The 9,465-nt window shown below is 40.5% G+C and overlaps 1 non-coding gene across 1 annotated transcript; it reads left to right on the top strand.

Moving 5' to 3' along the window:
* The first annotated feature begins 4,190 nt into the window (after positions 1-4,190).
* LOC138140985 (5S ribosomal RNA) lies at positions 4,191-4,310 on the top strand. The gene has a single exon (XR_011162887.1). It is a non-coding gene; the product is annotated as a 5S ribosomal RNA (ribosomal RNA).
* The last annotated feature ends 5,155 nt before the right edge of the window (positions 4,311-9,465 follow it).

The raw sequence follows: 9,465 nt of genomic DNA, 5'->3' as shown, positions 1-9,465 counted from the left end.
GTCTATTTGGCCGCCGTCATGGAGTACTTAGCCGCCGAAGTTCTAGAATTGGCAGGAAACGCTGCCCGTGACAACAAGAAGACACGTATTATACCGCGTCATCTGCAGCTGGCCATCAGAAAACGACGAGGAATTGAAACAAACTCCTGTCCGGAGTTACGATCGCCCAAGGCGGTGTCTTACCCAACATTCAGGCCGTACTTTTACCCAAAAAAACCGAGAAGAAACCTTAAACGAACGATCGATCCATCTCCGTGGCGAAAAACTCAAAATATCGGCCCTTCTCAGGGCCACTATAGCTTTTTTTTTTCGTAAAATGACCGATGCATCTTTTCTTTTTGTATTATTATCATTGCGGTCGTCAATTTGGCTGTATGAAGAAAGATTTACGACTGCAATGCCAAAAGGAAAGCAAGGGGTGTTTACGATCTTGGTACATTTATCAGGTAGTCCGTTGTTTTCTCGAAAGAACATCATGTTTCTTTTTTTTCCTCTTATTTTTATTTTGTGGTTCTGAAAAGAACCGATTTTGTATTTCGTATTTTATTCTGGTTTTCTCGAACGGTGAAGAGCGCCAGGAAATTAACCTCCGAAACCGTAGAGGGTGCGTCCTTGACGTTTCAAAGCGTAGACGACGTCCATCGCTGTCACGGTTTTACGTTTGGCGTGTTCCGTGTAGGTGACGGCATCTCGGATGACATTTTCCAAGAACACTTTCAGGACTCCGCGAGTTTCTTCGTAGATCAAACCGGAAATACGTTTCACGCCGCCACGACGAGCCAATCTTCTGATAGCGGGTTTCGTGATGCCCTGGATGTTGTCACGCAGGACTTTGCGATGACGCTTCGCTCCTCCTTTTCCCAATCCTTTGCCTCCTTTACCGCGACCGGTCATCTTTTCAGATTATTTCAACTGACACAAAATACCTGCACACCTCGTCCCTAGGAAGTCAACTACCGCAAAATTTCAACTAACGGAGCCTTATATAGATTCAACGGTTCACCATCGACCAATCGACGAAGTCAGCCGTTGACTTTGTTCACGTATAAAAGTACAATTTAATATGGCGGAATTTTTAGTACCCGTTTACCTTTCGACGCGTGCACGTCTAACGATCGTCAGTTTTGTTTTTCATTCGTTTCATTCGAAATGGCCAGGACCAAGCAGACCGCACGCAAGTCCACCGGAGGAAAAGCCCCCAGGAAACAACTGGCTACCAAAGCGGCCAGGAAAAGCGCTCCCGCCACTGGCGGCGTCAAGAAGCCCCACCGTTACAGACCTGGTACCGTGGCTCTGCGTGAGATCCGTCGTTACCAGAAAAGTACCGAGTTGCTCATCCGCAAGCTTCCCTTTCAACGTTTGGTGAGGGAGATCGCTCAGGATTTCAAAACCGATTTGCGCTTCCAAAGCTCCGCCGTGATGGCCCTCCAGGAAGCGAGCGAAGCTTACTTGGTCGGTCTGTTCGAGGACACGAATTTGTGCGCCATCCACGCCAAACGTGTAACCATCATGCCAAAGGACACATCCAACTTGCCAGACGTATTCGGGGTGAACGCGCTTAAATTTTTCCACATCGTGTTTCGGAAGAACAACAACATCCCGAGAAAAACGAAACACGAATTTTATAACAAAAAAATCGGTTCTTTTCAGAACCTCAAACCTTACAGGCAAAAAAAAAAAATATATCGCCCTTCAACCGGAAATGAATAAAATAAAAATGTCAATAATCGGTCGGTCCTCTCGATTCGGGTTGGGTTGCGGTCGTTCGTAAAATTTTATTGCATCCTGTCATCACCTACCTGCCAGCTGATGCTATCTATTTTATTTGGTTTCGCCGTAAGGATAGTTTTATTTCTTTTTTTCGTCGTAGATTATCGTGTGGCCCTGAAAAGGGCCATTTGTGCGTGCCCCGTTGCCGGTAGTACGATGATGACGTCGGAACGAGGCACAGCCGAACGAACATGAGTCGAGTATCCATCCACGTTTCTCACTTTTTCCTCTTCGGCGAAGCGGCCTTTTTCACCTTGACAGGAATGGCTTTGGCTGTCTTGGGTTTGGGTGCTTTGGGTTTTTTAGTCGGACCAGCCTTGTTAGATTTCTTCGCTTTGGAAGGCGATCGGGGTTTCGGGGCGGCTCTAGTTTTCTTTTCTGCCGAGGAGGCGGCCGATTTCTTGGCTTTCGCTGCGGCGGCGGAGGCAGCGACGGCGCTCTTCTTTTCGGCAGCAGTCTTCTTCGCTTTGGGGGAGGCTTGTTTTTTGGCTGTCTTCGAGGAAGCCTTGTCGGAAGTCGTCGCGACGGCGGTACGTTTGGCGGATGATTTTTTCGTCTTGGATGCGGCGGACGAAGCGGGTTTCCTCTTGTCGGAGGCGGAGGCGACTTTGGCACCACCGGAGGTGGACGAGGCGAGCTTGAACGAACCCGACGCGCCCTTACCTTTCGTCTGAACCAGAGATCCCGACGCCACGGCGCCTTTCAGATATTTCTTGATGAAAGGGGCGACCTTTTCGGCGTCGACTTTGTAATTTGCGGCGACGAACTTCTTGATGGCCTGAAGAGACGATCCTCCGCGTTCCTTGAGTCCCTTGATGGCGTTGTTTACCATCTCGGATGTCGGAGGATGGGACGGTTTCGCCCTGGGATTTTTCGCTTTTTTCTCTTTCTTCGCGTGGGATTGAGGGGTGGCAGCGGAACCGGTGGTGACCGATGATGCTGTTTGATTTTCGACGTCGGCCATCTTTCACGTTAAAACGTTAAAAGTTAATAATAATTATTGAAAAAACACTTGCTCACACACGTACACTTCGAGCACCTCGTGAACGAGAATTGAACAAAAAAATTTTCTAAGTCTTTATAAAATAGTCGCCACTGCGGACGGAAGACTGAACGCGCACCGCGTCCGCCGTCGAAGAAATTGCAGGCCTCGGAATCGTTGCCCGCGTGATGGCATCGTCCTCTTTCCTCGATCACCATCGCCACCGTGTGATCAAGCTGGCCGAACTCGGTTTCCGAAGTTTCCCTGGAGATAGCGAAGTTCGTCTCGGAACGTCGGTGGGTTTCGAATCAGGTACACGCCCCTCCAACCACCAGCCCTAAATCCGGGTCGTCACGGTTTCGATTCGGGACCGACGGTTTACGTCGGCGGTGCGGGGTAGACGCGTCGATTCCGGGAATCCATATTTCGTTCGCCGAAATATTGGTCCATCTCTTCCCGGAATACCGCGCCACCTTCTCGATTTTACGACATCTTCGCGTCGCCAAACGCTTCCGAAACGGTCGAAGCACAGAAAGGACCTGGTGTTCGAACCGAGGCAATTCCGACAACAGGATGCCGCGAACCGCCTCTCCGACGTTCAGGTCGATCGTTTTCGGCGGAAGTTGAAACGGGACGAGTCGACGACGGGTCCCGTTGCCGTCCGGACCCTTCGGGACGGCCGAAAGTCCGTCGAGAGGATCATCCGAAAGGAGACGGTCTTCATCGTCCGACCGATGCCGCACCTACGAGTTTTCCGATATTTTCTTCGACGGATCTTCAGGTTTTCTTCCTTTCTTCCGTCTTTCTCTCTTCGTAATTTCGTGTCCGACCTGCGTCGTCCGAAGTCGGGGTGAAGATCGAAGAAAAAACGCCAAAAATAACAACTCGTCAGCCACGCACACCGCGTTCGAATGTCTAACGGTCCAACTTGGATTTTCGAAGATCGCCGAATCCGAGGGACGATAAATAATAATAATAATAATAATAATGGTAATAAATAATAATGTTAATAATAATAATAATGATATGATGATTATAACGATAATTATTATAGATAGGTAAATAGAAACACAGGTCTCCTCTCGAAAATCGGAACTTCCTGATATTACTTACATATTTCGGTCGATCCAAATGTGGGAATCTCGTCGTCGTCGGAGCAAGCAGCGCGGTGGGTGGGGTGAAATTCTGGATTTTCCACCGCCGCCGGCGGTCGAAAAATGTGCGACGCGGGAGATCGCCAGTCCGTCTAGTAGTCTCTCTTGTCGTTAGAGCGTGACGTGGTGGTTGTTGTGGGATTTCCCGTTAGTTCGGTCCGACGTCGGTCGTCAGAGGGTAAGTGCATACGGAAACGAAACGCATCGCGTTTTGATGTTCATATTCGTGCATCGGAATGTTAAAAGCAATATATTTTACACCAACGATCACACCTAAACACCACGGCAACGGCCATACCACGTTGAAAAGCACCGGTTCTCGTCCGATCACCGAAGTTAAGCAACGTCGGGCGCGGTCAGTACTTGGATGGGTGACCGCTTGGGAACACCGCGTGCCGTTGCCCCCCAACACTTTTTGTTTTTTTTGAAATCCATAGCAACCACCGAACCGATTTGTTTTTCGTGCAGGTATTCGGAAACATGCACAGACCCGTATCATGTAGATTCATAGCTTTAAGTACTAGATAATTAAGAAAACAATTTTTTTTGTCGATTAATTGTAAACAATTGCAGAATAAAAACTCGTCAAACGGTAAAGGTTGTCGTTCGATCACCGAAGGTAAGCCACGCGGGCAGCGGTCAGCACTTGGACGGGTGACCGGTTCATTATATTCCTTCCGTGAGTTTAACAAAGATAACATATGCAAATGTCGTAAGTGCGACGAGGAAGACGGCGATCTTTTAATGTAAAAAAAAATATATATAGGTTAGCGTACATGCCACTTTGACTGCTGCTTTATTTTTTTGGTTTTTAAATAATTAGAGATCTGAATTCAACATATCAGTTCTATGTTATAATGGACAGACAATGTTGTATTCTTGGCCCCTAACACGTTAAGACCAACATAAAAACTAGAATAACTTACCATTCGTTAAACGTTAAACAATTTCGAACCACGTTTTTTTGAGCTCGAACAAACTCATAACACAACACTCATTTATTAGTCACTGGACCATTGTAAAACGAGAAGAGAGAAAAACCATGCGAAACTATTTTTAAAACGAAGAGAATAAAGGTTTTAAATGGTAGGGCTGTATGACAGACTTGTCAATTATCGTGGGGGGTACGGCTGAGATTTATGACGAAATCGAGTGGCGCCGGCGGTCGGTCACTTTCACGAAAGAGGTCTAAACACGGGTCGTTTACGATACCCTCTGGTTACTAGAAAAGTTCTAGACAGATGTTTGTCGGCTTTTCGAGGTATTTATTTGTGAGTCCAAAGACTCAATGGAGTAATATCGGACTGAAATTCCAAGATTTTGCTGTGTAATCCAAAAAACTATGTTCCTCGTAACATTTAACGATGTGTTAATTCAACTATTATTTTAATTTTTCGTATACGTATTTATACTAAAAAGTACAGCGCTTCCAACAGTGAATTGTGAATTGAAAATGTTTCAAAGAAAGATCGATAGTTTTGAAAAAAATTACATATTAATAAATTTAGATAGATTTAGAAGTATACATTGCACTTACTTTTCAAAATTATTGTACTTCTGATTTGGTTGAAATAACATAATATGTAGCAGTCATAGTTGCGATTGTAGAAAAAATCTTGTGTACATTGCAGTCGCGGCTGGTGTTGGGTAAAACCTTTATTTTTTAGGGGGTCATTACCCAAATGACCTCATGGACCAGCCGTTCCTGTTAGGTTTTATATATCAAATTGATTCGTCTGTCTTTTTCATCATGCCTTCGAAAAGCGAGCTCCTGTTTCGCCAAAGTAACTGTGACGTCAATTAAATACGATAATAAAATTCGGTTTTTCCCATCTTCTTTTCGTATCCCACCTCCACCCGGCGGCAGTAGTGCAGTGCTTATCAACATAATTACCGGCGTCTCGCCTCCACATTTTGACTTTTTTGTGTTTTATGTGTTCTCTAAGTCCAAAATTTTTAAATTTTTAAAAAGAGATTGCGGTACTATTCCTGTTGCTGAAATTATAATAATATATTTATTAATTTTTGTATTATATGTCTGTGTTATATTGTGTGAATTTGGAACAGCTATATCTAAAAGATATGCTTGCTTTTGTTGTTTATTTAAAATAATAATGTCTGGTCTGTTATGCTGAATGTGAATGTCAGTTAAAACTGTGCGATCAAAATATAATTTGTAATTGTCATTTTCTAAACAACTTTCTGGTTTATAAATGTAATGTGGTTGTGTATCCTTTAATAAATTGAATTTAACTGCTAAATTCATGTGTATAATTTTTGCGAATATATCATGACGTTTTTTATATTCGCTGTGAGCCAAAACGGTGCAAGATCTTGTATTGCAAATATAAAACCCTCAGCTCTTTAAAATATCTCCCATGTAAAGACTTTTGTTTTATATTTGCTATAGTGTCATATCACGAGCTCTATTGAGAAAATAATTTTTTAGTGAAGCAATTTGATTGTGTTGTAGAATTTCTAGATTTGAAAAACCCCTACCACCATTTTCGCGTGGTAAATTAAATCTTTCAACAGCAGATTTGGGGTGATGTTTACAAAATTTTGTAAAGAGAACTCTAGTTTGAATATTTATATTCTTTAAATTAGTTTTGGACCATTTTATAACACCAAAAGAATAGATTTAATTTTATAATTGAATGTTGAATATGATTTGATTGATTAATACCTAAATATTTATAAAATTCTCCTTTATTTAAATTTTTAATGATTTCTCCTTCTTTAGTTATATATTCTAAATTTTCGTAATGACCACGACATATTGATTGATTTTCAGTTATTGTTAAGTTTTATGTCATCCATATAAAGAAGGTGATTTAATTTAATATTAATTTTATAAATTTTAAGAATTTTAATTAACCATGAATGTGGTACTGAATCATAGGCTTTTTTGTAGTCTATGAATTGTTGTTGCATTATTTTCCAAACGTTTGAGACTTAAAATATTCGTCAAATGTTCTTCTTTTTTTAAATCAGAATACTCCTGACAAATCCGAACATTTTGTTTTGCGGTAGATAAAAATAAACATGGGCCAAGACAGAATATTAATATTCGGTGTGGAATTTTCCTGCGTTCTTGTTCATTTCTATCGAAGTGCTCACGAAAAGTTGTGAATATCAACACTTTGTAATTGTCGTAGTGAAAAATAAAAAAGATAGCTATGGGGCACAACTTATTTCGCACTTCATTAGAAAAGTAACAGTATTAAAATAAAAAAAATATTTTTCTAAATTTCGAACGTTAGGTCTATCCTGACCAGCCGCCAATTAGTGGTATTATTTTATTTTTTGCTGTTTTCCACAATAGTTATTTTTATATTAAATATAAACAATATTTTTTCTATCATTGATTCAAAAAATTGAAATTAAAAATTCAAATTTTTGAAGGAACTCTGAAGTTTCAATGCAGTGACCATGTTGCTAGGTAACTAATAAAAAACAGTGCGTGAAATGAAAAACAGAAATAGTCGTATGCGTTTTGTATGGTTTCTATGGTTTCGATCTTACTAACAATGCAATGAAAATGACCCACTTCAGGCACAGATAACTATGCGTGAATTTCAATTTTTTGAATCAATTATATAAAAACAAAATTGATTTGGCGGCCGCTACACAAAAGTGGTGGGAGGCGAGAACCTGTTTCCGCCGGTCTCCGTTTATGACACAGCTGACGGAAATCTTGTTCTTTTTTTTTCGTTTATTGTTAATTTTAAAATTAATAAATTTTCCCTGGATACGTATTCGACTTATCCGGTACGAGTTATTTTTAAATTAACTTAATGGCCCGTTGCTCTTGTTCTTTTTATCGTTTTATCGTTAGCAATAGTACAATACTCACGCATTTTTAATCTAAAATTAACAAAACTTGAATGGATCGGGATTATCACACTTCTGAATTGAAGTTTTCATTCGTTTAAAATATAATTGATAGTAATACGTAATGCGGATTGCCTAAACGTTGCTTCCATCACGTCAACATCACACATTCACGTTCGCCCGTAGAAATGGCGTGATGCACACGAAATCGATCCAAAAAGGCTCATAATATTTGTGTCACGCGAATCTACGTCGAAAACTAGAAAAAAAAAAAATTCAATTCGAATTTCAATAATCGAAACGATGCGTCGTCGATACTAAACGTAGGTAGTAACTAAAGTGTGATCGGGTGCGATAAAAGTGTCCGTCAATAATCATCATCCGACAATCATTTAATAGACGAACGCTAATTTTTGGCACTCACTCGGACGACAGAACCAGTCCAGACGGAAACCGGGGCGCGGGGTGGGTGGGTGGTTGTATGTCCGTGAATCTGTCCGGCGCGCGTCAACATTTCAGTTATCGTCGCGAGAGTTAAAACGAAAGGTGGTTAGTGTGAAAGTGACGTTTTTTCGTGGAGACACGTTACGAAGGGTGAGTACCTAATATAATATAAAACCAACCGAAAACCCACAATAGTGCCCCGGTTTATTATCGTGAATAGGTGTTTGGTAAATATTTTCTGTATTCCAACTAGCAAGTCTTTTATCAAAAAACTCCGGCAACATGGCTATTGTGGTATTATTGATACCACCTAACTGAAGAATGATTAAAAAGATTATAAAGTTAATAACTAAGTCGACGATTTTATCGGGAAATTGAACGGAGAAACAAAAATAGCTCTTAGCGACAGTTGCCTGAAGTCGCAAATAACGGCGATTGACGAAATCACGTTTTTTTTATTTTAATTCCAATGAACAATACACAGGGTCACAATTATCTGTTATGTATTCTATAATGTTTTGCAAAGTAAATAATGTGAGTTGTCATGCGTAATATTAATTAGCTAAGTAATTTTTGCAAGTATTTTATGTCAGATATGCAATGTATAATAACGTAATGTTGCAAAGTATTTTAATTTTTATGCTAGGTAGAGATAATAAAATAGAAAATGATTTAGGAACATAAAAAATCTCATTAAAACAGGAACAATTGAAATTAAAATAAACATAACATTCTGTACTAAAGTACAGTTTTGTTCACTCCTTTTTTCAAAGTCTTCTGTCCTCTCATTTGCACATACTGCTATTCCAAAACAGTGAAATTGTCTGTTTCAGGGAATCCTTAACGTTCCTTGCTAATGTCAACAACGTTTTCGATGAAACAAAGAGTCGGAAAAATGTCGGCTCATTGTATTCAATAACATACGCGACTACAAAACCATCTGTATCATTTGTAGGAATCGCGGTTTTTTCGATGAGAATTCGTTCTAATTTTTTCTTTCTTAAAAAAGCTAAGTAATTTTAATTTCACTAAAGATGAACATTTAGGCTATATGCTGGGTAATGCAAATCCATCAACCATCAACTAGGTTGTTCAGCAGATGTACGATTGTTTATTTGATTTCTTCTTCCGAAGAGTTGTATTCTGGCAAAATAGAAATTTATTCATAACATAACCTCAATCAACTAAATTATTTCGAATACAATAACCACATAACTACAAGTTGGATAGGCATGGGTGCAAAATACCGATAATGCATGAAACCTAAAGGGCCTACTGTTC

Source organism: Tenebrio molitor, unplaced genomic scaffold, assembly GCF_963966145.1.
Source record: "Tenebrio molitor unplaced genomic scaffold, icTenMoli1.1 SCAFFOLD_714, whole genome shotgun sequence".
Taxonomy (NCBI): Eukaryota; Metazoa; Arthropoda; class Insecta; order Coleoptera; family Tenebrionidae; genus Tenebrio; species Tenebrio molitor.
This window is presented reverse-complemented; position numbering and strand designations above follow the sequence as displayed.